Here is a 14,314-nt window from a genome sequence, read left to right as displayed (position 1 = left end):
AGTCGTCAACCACGTGGCCTAGTCGAATGCTCAGCTATCATTCAATGGGAAGATGTCACTGAGAGAGGAGGGAGACGAAGCTCTACCAAGCAAACTTTGAAGAACAGCAGGTCTGCGAAATTACAGGCAAGCTCTCTTTAACTATGATAATTGGAAGGATAAGTTTAGTGCAAATTTAGTACATATTACAGTATTATATTTAGAGATCATCTAATGTTTCATTTCAATTGTCTCATCGACGCTCATGGCTGAAATATTGCCCAAGTGGCGTTAAACAATACTTCACTCACTCAAAACTGTTATCACTAGGTTTACATAATTCAAGTAGTAAGAACATTTTCAAAATACTTAACAGTTAAGTTTTTCTTTCACCACACAGAAGTGCCGCTGTCCGTACGTACAAGCGTTCTTCTGATGAACAGGAGTACGGTCTCTATCCTGATAACTGAAAAGGCCGGAGAAGACACAGCGAGCTGCACAGAAGGAGACACCGGACACTCTCCACAGGAGGAAGGAAAACTGACCAGACGAAACATTACTTCCAATTTAAATTTCTGATTGTACACGGTCAACGAGAAATGAAAGAAATACTGTTGGTTTTGTTTTTGATTGCATTCGTTAAGAGTGTATACCTGTAGTATCTGTAGACCCAGGGACTTCCACATGAAGACCCCGGTACTTCCACATGAAGACCCAGGTACTTGGTAATTACCTCTATTACTTTATCATTTTTTCACCAAGTACCCAGGTTTTCATGTAGAAGTCCCTGGGACTTCCTCCAACTAAGATACATTCGAGGTTTTCATCATGTTTGAAGGAACCTACAAGTTAGAAATCATCTCGAGAGGTTTATAATGTTGGTTAAAGCGTTCGCTCGTCACGCCGATGACCCAGGTTCGACAAGCCACAAGAGCTGTATCGATGCATTGAGCTATCGATGGGTTGCAATTGTCGAGTCTCCGAAACTATCTATGCATCTGTGTTATGCGTGACTGTCGATAATTGTAGTAACCTACTTCCGCAGCGCAAGACAGAACGTACCAGATGGTTCACTTTGAACAAACTTTATCTGGGTTTCAAGTTTCTCAACAGCTATTAAGAGACTAAATCTAATGAAGCATTAGTTTATTTCAAACAGACTATACATTTATTTGGAAAATGACTTCAAATGAAACAATTCTAGGGAAAAAATATTGCAATAATGCTTCAATAGTTGGTCGCAACAGACAATGATTGTTTCCACCTCAGTAGTTCCCCTCGGGACAATGTGTGAAACCCATCCCCGGTGTCCCTTTACGTGATATTGCTGGAATATTGTTTAACGCGGCGTCAATCCATACTCAGTCAGTCACACCAGTAGGTGTAGGCATGACAAATGTACAACATTCACACGTTCAAAGAGTAGGTAAATGCATAAGCATCTTGGCAAGTCTGGTCAACAGTAGCACACACAGAAACACTAATGCTTGGAACACCGCATGTCGCATCACCGACAATAGCCTGCTTACCGATGAGCCTGCTTTCACTTCAAACAAAAAGGTATATCAAATATAGTGAAATTAAGATTGCGATTCCTCGTAACTTTACCTTGGCAAATGAAAATCTGAAGCTCAGAGTTTCATTCAATTTAGGATAAAAGTTGTTTAACAAACGGTCATAGATTCAAATGGCTCTTATTGGGTTGTATTGCGTGGGAGGGGGTGGGTATGCTCACTAATTAAAACACCAAGAACAACGTGAGTTGGTCTAAGTTAACGCTCATCACTCATAGCGGTTTGAATCCGTGATGGTTTGTTAGACAACTTTTATATTAGGTTGCATAAATATCGGAGTTTAAATGTTCACTTGGGAAGGTCAATTCACGAGTATTCGCAGCTTCGCTTTATTTGATTTACCGTTTTGTTTTTAAAATGAAATCCATCGGTACATTTTCACTGTAAATAAACTGTAGTCTAAGTCGGAAAGTGATATTACAGTCGGCCGCTGCAATCGGATCTGGACAACCATGGACTGATGCAAAGGTAAACTATCCCTGCAATGAGATTTGTCCATAAGGTGACGGGACAGTAAACCAGAACCAGGAGAATCACAATAAAGCAATGGGGCAGTAGTGGAGAATCACCACAGGTTGATGCGACAGTAGTGGAGAATCACCACAGGGTGATGGGACAGTAGAAGAGAATCATTGCAGGGTGATTGGGCAGTAGTGGACGATCACCACAGGGTGATGGAACAGTAGTGGAGAATCACCACAGGTTGATGGGACAGTGGTGGAGAATCACCACAGGTTGATGGGACAGTGGTGGAGAATCACCACAGGTTGATGGGACAGTGGTGGAGAATCACCATAGGTTGATGGGACAGTAGTGGAGAATCACCACAGGTTGATGGGACAGTAGTGGAGAATGACCACAGAGTGATGGGACAGTAGTGGAGAATCACCACAAGGTGATGGAACAGTAGTGGGGAATCACCACAGAGTGAGGGTACATTATGTGATTTTACTATGAGGAGGTGGAACACCAGTGGATGTCCACAGGGGGTTGTTACATTAGTACAGAAGGAACAGAGGTTGTATTAACATATATTATACACTTAAAATGACTCACATGAAACCATTACAAATACTGTTTCACATTCTGTACAATCGTTTACAGAGAAAATAATTCGTTTTATACATCAGATCCCTCTGAAACTGTTTCCTGTACAAATGCTCCACACCGAGGGCAGAACATATATATTCCTCGTCACAAAATAGTGTTGTCACTCGGACTAGGTATGACGGTTGTAACACTGTTATTTATCTATTCACGACTTGAACGGCTAGATATTACGTCAATGGCGTAGGTACCATTGTACAAGAAATGTCAGAACTTCCACATGGTTGTTGCTGAAAAGGTTGGGCAAGCCCCCAATGCCGTCTAAATATATAGCTTTGCCGCCTATCGGGCTTACATGAACAACTGGCTTGCTACGAGCATGTACTGGCTTGCTACGAGCATTTGTCAATGCACGACTTAAATTGCAGATTTAACATATATGAGTAGTGATATAGTAAACCCGGTTTCATTTTCGACCAAACCCCCACAAATGTCATGTAGTCACGTTCTGTCGAGGACCCAAGTGTCCTCCCTTCAGTGCAATGATTGTCATGTAGACTGCCTAGTCACGTGACGTTCATCCCCTCTCACATTGGTGAATCGTTCACCATAAAAGCTCCGAAGTAAGTGAACTGTTCATTCATTCGGAGACGTGCATACCGCATGCAGTAATCGGAGACTCGAACCCGGAGTTTGTCCCCTCTCATCAGCATGAAGAGTCCGGCCTGCATCTGGGTGTCAAGAGGGTAAAGGTGGCCTCCCTGGACGTTGGACCGCAGGTAGATTCCACCCCTGACGGCGACAAAATGAAGCTCATTTGTTCTATTTTCTAATGGTTTAGATTTAAATTTCATTAAACAGGTAAATTCGTCTCATTGGCCGATATATTCACCAAAAGCGTTAGGTATGACATATGGAAGTGATATATTGAAAGTGGAATGACACAGCGATATGAAAGGGATATATCATAAGTGGAATGATATATCGATATATAAGGTACACAGTAGAAGTGAAATGATATATCAATATGAAAGTGATACATTATAAGTGGAATGATATATCGATATGAATTTGACATAGTAGAAATGGAATGATATATCGATATGAAAGGGGTATAGTAGAACTGGAATGATATATCGATATGAAAGTGGTACATTATAAGTGGAATGATATATCGATATGAAAGGGGTATAGTAGAAGTGGAATGATATATCGATATGAAAGTGGTACATTATAAGTGGAATGATATATCGATATGAATTTGACATAGTAGAAATGGAATGATATATCGATATGAAAGGGGTATAGTAGAAGTGGAATGATATATCGATATGAAAGTGGTACATTATAAGTGGAATGATATATCGATATGAAAGTGGTACATTGTAAGTGGAATGATATATCGATATGAAAGTGGTACATTATAAGTGGAATGATATATCGATATGAAAGTGGTACATTATAAGTGAATGATTACGAACAATAATCAAACCTATCGACTAATAGGACAGTGGGATTCACGATTTGCTGTTTACGAAAACTTGAATATAAATTACACGAAAAAACCAACATATCACTGGTACAACAACTCATGTGGACTCAAGTGGTGTAGCGTTGTCCATACAGATTCTGTATACTAGTAACCACTACAAGGTAAAGTTTCCATTCATGTGAGATGCACTCCAACACCCCGGGTCAATGGAACCCCGCAGTCAGGTACAGTATGGTTCAAAATTATTGAGAATAGCTAAAGCATTTCATATTATTAAACGAGAACAAATCAGATAAAATTGAATGTATTGTGAAAGTGAACTGACCTTTTCATGTTGTGTAGGTAACAATTTAATATTTTATCAAGTCTCCTTGAGCTTCACGGCACAGTCTAAGACGGGTAGGCATACTTCCTATCAGAGAGGTTAGTGTCTCGTGAGTTATGCTGTCCCAGTATCGAACCACTTCTCTCTTCATGTCTTCAATTTTTGTCAACCCCTTTTGATTCACAAATTCCTTCATCATCCCCCAAATGTTCTCAATGGGATTTAAGTCAGGACTATATGCAGGAAATGGTAATGCAGTCACATTTTTCTCCTGAAACGACTGCTTGGCATGTTTTGCGGTGTGTTTAGGATCATTATCTTGCTGCAAAATCCAGTCATTTCCATAAAACACATGTGCACTTGGAAGGAGAAAATTATCTAATATGTTAGTGTAGCGTTGACTTGTCAGATTTACCTCAAACACACACAGCGGGGTCGTTCCTAATAAGGATATCCCTCCCCATACATGAAACTTTGGGCTGTATTTAGGTCGTCGATACAACGGTACTGACGCAGACTTTGTCCATATTTTCACATTATTGGGATATACCCATATTGAGCTTTCATCAGTAAAAATCACATTTTCCCAGTCAAAGTTTTCATGTGCCAAACACCACTCAACACGCCTGTCTTTATGTTCTTGTTTCATAAGAGGAGAAGGAATTCCAGTCTTTTTCTCCCATCCAAGATCAATCAAATTTCTTCTAACTGTAGATTTTGATACAACTGTTGATCCCCTTTCTATCATTTCATACCTGATGTTGGAGATGCTTGCCCTTTGCTTTTTAGACGCTAAAATTCCCAGCCGGATGCGATCTGAGAAGTCCAATTTTCTGGGTCTCCCTGCTCCTTTCTGGTGCCCAAAATCCTTTCCCTCTTTAAAATTCTTCCTAATCCTATACACAGTAGAAAGAGGAGTTCCTGTTCTCTCTGCCAATGTATTTACATCATCAATTCCTTGATTACACAACTCAAAAATCAACCTTCTTTTATCTATAGCAGAGATTGTTGACAGTGCTGAGGAAAATGACGTCTGCTACAAATTCAGGGGAGGTAACTCTAATTGTACTATACTCAGTAGGCCAAGATGAGTTACCTCCCTTATACCATTACTTAGTTTTAAGTATCAGTGAATCAGTTGAGGTGTTAGGATAGCTCAAAGTAAGAAGAAAAATTCTCAATAATTATGAACCAGACTATACATGTACCAAGCTATTCCGTGTGAGCATTGCCATCAGTCTTGGAAAAATACTATAGACCGACAAGTGGTCCAGTTAAGTCAAATTCCAGTGACGACGTTTAGCCGACACGCCCTACTTTCTGTCTGTCCTGGACACATGCACAATGACAAGCACTACTTACTCTCTGTCCTGGGTTAGGGTACTCACTGACAACCACTACTTACTCTCTCTAATGGGTTAGGGTACTCAAACATCACTTACTCTCTATCCCGGGTCACGACTGCCACCGATAAGCACTGCTTACACTCTGTCCTGGGTTAAAACTCCCACCGATAAGCACTACTTACTCTCTGTCCTGGCTCACGACTCTCACCGATAAGCACTGCTTATTCTCTGTCCTGGCTCACGACTCTCACCGATAAGCACTGCTTATTCTCTGTCCTGGGTTAGAACTTTCACAGATAAGCACTACTTACTCTATCCTGGGTCACGACTGTCACCGATAAGCACTGCTTACTCTCTGTCCTGGGTCACGACTCTCACCGATAAGCACTACTTACTCTCTGTCCTGGCTCACGACTCTCATCGATAAGCACTACTTACTCTCTGTCCTGGGTCACGACTCTCACCGATAAGCACTACTTACTCTCTGTCCTGGCTCACGACTCTCACAGATAAGCACTACTTACTCTCTGTCCTGGGTTAGAATTCCCACAGATAAGCACTACTTACTCTCTGTCCTGGGTTACAACACTCCTCAACAATATGAGGTATGACGAGTCACCAGCTTCACGTTCCCTGATGATCTCATGTCCGCATTCTGGCAATGCTGTGTTCCTGACAGTGAGATATTTTTGTGCAATTGGACTTTAAAATCTACGAAATCCAACTTCGACGGTTCTGTTAAAGATACATTACTTACAAATCTGAAAAACTCAAACTTGTTCTGGACCGCAATGTGCAAGATTTCTCCATCCAACAAGTCTATTCCAAACATGGCCATGACCTCGTGGTATAGACATTTCAAATATAACTCAGCATACCCGTGCATGTAATGATGAAGTACTTACTCTTCATCATGATATTGAAGAGAAGATAGATCAACACAGCCTAAGTATGCTTGACGCTCCGATTACAAGAGATGAGATCTGTGGAGCGATTACAGAACTGAAATCATCTAAGAGTGTTAGGTCTGATCATATCAAAGCAGAATTTTCTGTCATCACAGGTTATTTTAGTTCCCAATATTCAACTGCTATGTTTGGTCGAGCATATTTTCAAGAGCTGCGTATATACTCATGGACACGAATAAGGGAACATATGAAAGTACATGAGTGCATGTTGCCCACTATTTAAATCCAGAATTTCACTCAGTGCAATACAAGTGGAACACTTGTCCTTCCATGTGTTCCCTTATTTCTTTCCATGAGTATATGTATTTATGGGAATATAAAGTACATGGATACGTACTGAATTGTTTTTCCATTTAAAGCGACCTGTGAGTAGATGAAGTAGGTCCCGCTGGACTTGATGATCAGCCCCTGGACCTCACTGGACGATGACGGGACAGGGTCGTAATGGAAGCTGTTTGACGCAGACATTGGCCGCTGCCACCTTAGGAATTCACCTGAAAATTCGTAGAAAGGTCTGCGAAAATCCTTTCGCATAATGAACAAGTTGAATCTGCATAGTTATGTTCATAATCAAGGATATGTATTCCTTCGGGGTAAGGCAGAAAGTAGAGCTGCCAACTCCACTCCTTACAGTCACTCATTTGTCCCAGTCCTTGTAATTGAATACAGGCACATGTGAAACACATTCATCGGTGTAAGGGAGACGACTCTAACATCAATGATCTTCAGCTTAACGTCGACAGCTCCCTCTTGCATGTGTACGAGCCAAGTCATACATCTGAAGCTCAGTGTATATAGTATATTTGTTGATATAGTAGATTACATGACCGTCTGGGTGAATTGTTCCATGACACATGGCGTCACATAAACCATTATGACGTCATGTTGAATGTGTTAGTCGACAGGTTGGCGTGAATGGGTGGCCATGGTATTTCGAATGACCTGATCGACCTCTGACTTCAAATGAAGATTAGATACATTAATTTTCTTCAGTGGTTGAGTGTACGTATATAGAATGCTGACATTTTGTCTCTACTGACAAAAAGTTACTACTTACTGTAAGGCATCCTCTGTGATGTGTCTGCCACGCCCTGCAGGTGGATGGCAGGTCTTGGTGGGTACTGAAACTTATAGCAGATACCCTATATAACTCCAGCAACATCGACGGCAACGCCAACACAAGCAACTACTCTTTTTACTCAACGGACTAGCATCCCCATTTTATTGGATGTTGGCCTAATGTTGACACATGAATTTCATTCGACGTTGCAACTTCCCGCTTTCCACTTGAAACAATAGTGGCATTGCCAGCATTTCCTATATTGATATTATAGAGGAAATGTGAGGAGATGAGACGTCAGACTTACCGCTGGAGGGTTGTTCTCTAAGTTGCGTCTGATGAGGGCTGGAAAGGAGAATGGACAACACTGCGTGGTGACTCGAGCCTTGAAAGCTTATATTTGCCTCTACCCAAACCCAATGCTACACCTGCCACTACCCACTATCGTTATAACGTTACACTTGCCTCTACTCACAATCATTCCACCGTTACACCGTCCTCTACTCACACTCATTCCTACGTCATACCTGCTTCTATCCACCCCGAACCCAACGTTACACTTGCCTCTACCGATCTTCATCCCAAAGTTACACTTGCCGTTACCCCTACCCATCCCTACAAACGTGTTGCAGATATCCTCGCCATATTTATCCTCACTTTCATACACTCACTTTACCTCTTCTGTCTCTCCTACCTTCAACTCACTCAACGCCACTACACTTACACGAATACATACACTCACTTTACCTCTTCTGTCTCTCCTACCTTCAACTCACTCAACACCACTACACTTACACGAATACATACACTCACTTTACCTCTTCTGTCTCTCCTACCTTCAACTCACTCAACACCACTACACTTACACGAATACATACACTCACTTTACCTCTTCTGTCTCTCCTACCTTCAACTCACTCAACACCACTACACTTACACGAATACATACACTCACTTTACCTCTTCTGTCTCTCCTACCTTCAACTCACTCAACACCACTACACTTACACGAATACATACACTCACTTTACCTCTTCTGTCTCTCCTACCTTTAACTCACTCAACACCACTACACTTACACGAATACATACACTCACTTTACGTCTGTCTGTCTCTCCTACCTTCAACTCACTCAACACCACTACACCTACACGAATACATACATTCACGCAGAGCATTGCACTCACGCACACACACACACAATCACACACCATTACACACACTTACCCCCACATCGTTACACCCACACTGACCAACACACCAGTACACACACTCATCCACATATCACTTCACACACATTCACACACAAACATCACTACATACACTCATACACACAACAGTACACACATACTCACCCACACATCAACACACCGAATCCGACCTACACACCAGTACACACACGCACTCACCCACACATCACTTCACACTCACTCACACACACACACACATAAACACACACACACTCACATACATGTGTACACACTCTCACGCACACAGTACACACACACTCCTCACACACCATTATACACTGAATCATTCACACATCGTAGAGTCGTACCCAAACACACCATTGCACGCACAAAATGCTACACACACTCACACAACACTTCACACACACGCGCGCACACACCATTAAACACACACTCACCCATGTTGCAGCTGCAGCGTCTGTTGTGACCTGGACGGAAAGATAGAACACTGCGTGTGAGTTTAACATCCTCATCACGTGAAGTAAGGAATCAGTTCGAACACAAAACATACGTTTATATTTATCGCCGATATTATTCAAGTTGTAACTGACTTACGTGCATTGCGTCTGATTCTTCCGTGTTGTCGGCTACCTGATCGAATATAAACAGAAACAGCCTAACTCTGGAGAATCACAAGGGTGATGGTGCTGCAGTAGTAGTAGATGTAGTGGTAGTGGTGATGGTGACTTTATTTAAGAGGACATGTTTAACAGTTCTCTGTTACCTTTACAGTCCATGTGGGTTGTGGTTTGAACAGATTCAAACCTCGATCTGTGACTGCCGTTGCTATATATGAGGTTACATGTACATTCTATATTTGAAAAGGAAATGTTTGAAAATAGAAAGTGTGTGAGGTATTGCATATTTACCGCTTTCCCTATCTTGATTATCGAAGGCTGCTTGACTTGACTGACCCACAGACTGGAACACACAAAGTATGGACCCATTATGTTCGTATATCCAACAGTTGCAGAGTTAACGTAGAACTTTAATCTGAGAGCCTGGTACACATATACAGTACGCATGCGTTACAGTATAACTACACTTGCCAAACAACGGAAGTGAATGTTGTTGCTTTGAAGGCTGTAGTGTGTGTTTTTGCTACGTGTTGCTGTCTAATGTCCATAGATTTAACATACAAAAGTGCTATTCATCTTCCACATTGCAACATTTTCATGATTTGCACAATCTTCCAGAACAGTTCACTCCTTGCGCTCTACCATGTTCTACTTTTAGCGGAAGAGCACCATAAATAACATCTGTCAATATGTTTCTAAATGTATTAAAACGAATTTCATTATTAAACCCGTACGGTTTAAATTCAAACATACTTTCCAAATAGTAATAGTTGACTAATTTGGACACGCATGTGCCATTAATAGTTGAAGACCAATCAGGTATTAATCTGTCTTTCATCCTTTGCTTTAACTGCCCCAGAAATAATCAATTAGAATGTTTTACTCCTTGCCATAAACACACAAGAACTAAACCCCTGTGTATATAAATCATTGCAAACAAAACTATGCTCTGGCATCATCGCAATAAATAAGTATTAATTACCCTCTGAATTGTGTGTAGGAAGCTAGGATAGAGTCCCCATACAGCTCGCGTATGACTGAGTACCATTATATTAGATTGACTCATGTGTGGTTTTATGTCACCTTCATCAGAGAAATCTAATTACTTTTAAGAATCTTTAAACACATTTTCTCGTGATACAAAGTCACGAGTAGTATCTCGCATCATGAGGCTTCGAGACTAGTTCCTAACTCGCTTACATAAATATTAATTGACAATTGACTCACAATAATCCTTGTCTGACACCCTTATGACATTCAAAGAAGTCAAGATGCAGGTGATTGGTCTCCAGAAAACCAAGAAACGTTTGAATCTATCGATGTACCAATCCCTTTTCTAAGATTTAAACGCTGTGTTCACCTTACCCTTTCCCTTGCAAACGTGGTTAATTTTCAACAACAGCGTTATATATATATATATATATATATATATATATATATATATATATATATATATATATATATATATATATATATATATATATATATATATATATATATATGTATGTATGTATGTATGTATATAAAAATATATATATTTGGTCTAAAAACCTCATTCACGAAATACCTCTCCGGCGACACCATTGTCTATTGGAATTATGATAGTCTTGGAGTCACAAACATTACTGAATATATTTAATAGAAATGGTATAAGCAAATCAGTGCCACGTGTAAATAACCCTGCAACCATCTCAACCTGGCCTGGAGACGTATTCATTGTCATCGAACTTATGACATTTCTGATCTTACTTTCAGTTGTTTCTTTATGTAAAACGGATCAGAAACATCAACAATTTCTTCACTTTGAGGCGTCTAAGGTTGTTGGTTTTCATCGTCGTACTTTTGACAATCCATACAAAATTATTTTTCATGTCCCTAAAGCAATATTTCTTACCCTTAGACTAGGTGTCGACCGTGCAAAATCATATTTACTGTTTTGCACAATAGGTTTGTGTCGCTAGGGATCGTTTTAAGTTCTCCAAATGTCTAACTTATACTCTAACGTTTTCTTTTCGTTTATTTTTTTTTAACTGTTCCTGATTCTGGATTGAACAGGGAAGACCCTATTCATTGTAACAGTTATAGTCCGTAAATCAGTTGTACAAAAGCGTGGATTATAAATGACCAATAACGAAGAGTTCCCTTGCTGAACGTTGCAGCTGAAGTGTACAGCGTCAACAAGATATAACTGTTGAAGCGTCATATAATCCTCATGACGCTTACAGTCAAGTTGACAAAGGCGATGGAGGGTAACCAGTGGCCCTGAGCGGTGCAGCGAGACAGACACTATGAACCCATTTTTAGACAGACGGGACCACATGCTGCAAGTACGGATATGAGAAGCCTAGCTATGTCACGGCCAGCCACGTGACCCACTTCAGCTGAAAACCACGTGACCAACTGTTTGCAAACATACATACAGGAAACAAATTGGGGCAGAACATGCTCTGAGTGAAGATATTTTATCAACACCACTTTGTGTTTCCCGATTTGTAAAAGAGCAAGGTTTTCTTAGCTTACAAAATAACGAAGCTCAGTGCACGCGAAAAATATTAGTAAGTGTGATCCGTGATGGAATGTTCTGAAACTTTTATTTATCATGAGGAAGAAACTGCACAAAAGATACTGAAAACGGTAATAAATGCAATGTTTTATATTACGCCCCATGCTGCCTAGTACGCCTTGAACAACACGCTAATTGAGACACAGACATTTGAACATAGGATCAATATTCTATAATGAATACAGTCATGCTGAACATAATTGTAGCGCAAGCATACGTATTTAATAATACATTTACTGTTGGGTGTAGTTATTTCTTTCGCTTGCACCTTCAGGGCATATGGACAGTACAGTCTATTTGAGGTTTCATTGTGTTTCTGATTTTGCGTTGTTTCTTTATTTTGCTTTTAATATAGCTGTTCTGGTCTTATCTTTATATTTGCGTTACTGTTTGACCAGGATGCCTCGTTTCTAGTCTTTGTCTTTACTCTAGATGCTTTACATTAACCACACAATATCTGCAATACCATTTGACCTAGCTGTACTACTTATATTTAAAAAATTAATTTGATTCTTTGTGTCCAGATTATTTATGACTATTTCCGGAGTGTTAATACCAAGGACGCGACAGAACAAGTGTACGTGTATCAGTGAGTTTTACCTCACTTCGGCATTATTCCCGCCATATAGTGGCGACATCAAGTCTGTATTCATATCTGTGATGACCAGACCGACAAGATATTGACTTCACTGTGCGTCTTACGGAGCAAGGGTAATGATCTTCTGAAGATCTTCAACAGTTATCTCTAATGTTGTCATAAGCAAAATGTATTTCATCTCTAATTTTTGTCACGAGGGAATCGAACCCCGACGACTAAATGTTTGGCTACCAAACCACATGTTGACGTCATATAACTGCCACAAAACAATCACACAACCTCTCCCGTTTGTACGTTAAAACACGTTAATCCAACTGTCATCTTCTTACAGAGTCATTTTCTCAACTTCCGTTACCCTCCGGCATGGTGTTTGATGCCACCATGATGTTTATAACGACCATACACCAACAGGGCAATGGATAAATTAATATGCTGTGGTCCTCAACGGAGTTCAGTTAAAAGAAATTTCAACGCAAGTCTTTTTATGAATATTGTTGTGGCACATGCTGAACAAAGGACCCCTCTAAAACGATGCTTACATTCGTGCGAAATTTGTTTAATTTTCTACAGACCAGCTGTTTCAACAAGTGACCATATCACCATAATGCAAGTCTTGCCTGGGCCCAGTCGTGCAATGATCTCACTTCCAGGATATCCACAAAAAGCAATAGTAACTAATCATAAGTTTGTCATTGTAGCGCAACAAATACGTTTGCAACGACTTTAAAACATTACAGAATTACACTGTAAGTACTTCGAGAAATTTACTAACTTAGTGACATGAACAATAAATAGCATCCTGCTATTCATGGTGAAGTAAAATATTTAAGGCGGATATGAAAACACATTAACATCTATAGCAATAACAGACGTACCTGTTCGTCCCTGCTGCTGACCCAAGCATCTCTCTTGGTCAAGAGAGTGCTGATATTATCAACAACCACCTTTTGTCTGTCCACTTCCTTTTGCAGCCCAACATACATCATCAGCAAGAAGACGTTGGCAGCGACAGAGAGGACGCATACAGTCCCAATAGCCCAACCAACCCGAGAGCCATGTCCATAGCAACCACATGCGCTCTTTTCTGTTTCCTTGACAACGGAGCCAGATGGCTTCCGGGAAAAATGAAAAGCCACATATTCTGGTTCCATGACGGAAGTGATGAAGGTGTGGTGATTCCCCTTGTGCAGATGCGGGCCACATGGACTAGAGAGAGTTGCGTCTACATAAATATGGGAGGACCTTAATGAACATCTCGGCCACTCACAGCTCGGTTCTGGAGGGCGTGACTGTAGGGAGGGTATTCAGTGCCTCATCTCCAATATGGGCGGATCATGTGTGGGCATTGTTTGAACTGATCTGACGCCCATTTCTTGGAAGTGCATGTTTCTTCCAAGGAAGACAGGGGCATGTCCTAGTTAGCGATCATTTCTCGCCCTAATCAGGTCATGGTCACGGGACTACTACCGGAGAGTTGTGGGACGTGTGTTCGTCCTTATGTCGGAACAGCCACCCTGGGGAAGTATTGTCACTT

At 40.8% G+C, this 14,314-nt stretch overlaps 1 pseudogene; it reads right to left on the bottom strand.

Annotated features, from left to right (window-relative positions):
* Positions 1-1,110: 1,110 nt before the first annotated feature.
* Positions 1,111-13,983, bottom strand: LOC137281989 (uncharacterized; annotated as a pseudogene).
* Positions 13,984-14,314: the final 331 nt, after the last annotated feature.

This window comes from Haliotis asinina, chromosome 4, assembly GCF_037392515.1.
Source record: "Haliotis asinina isolate JCU_RB_2024 chromosome 4, JCU_Hal_asi_v2, whole genome shotgun sequence".
NCBI lineage: Eukaryota > Metazoa > Mollusca > Gastropoda > Lepetellida > Haliotidae > Haliotis > Haliotis asinina.
Note: the sequence above shows the minus strand (reverse complement) of the source record. Positions and strands in the feature narration are given on the sequence as shown.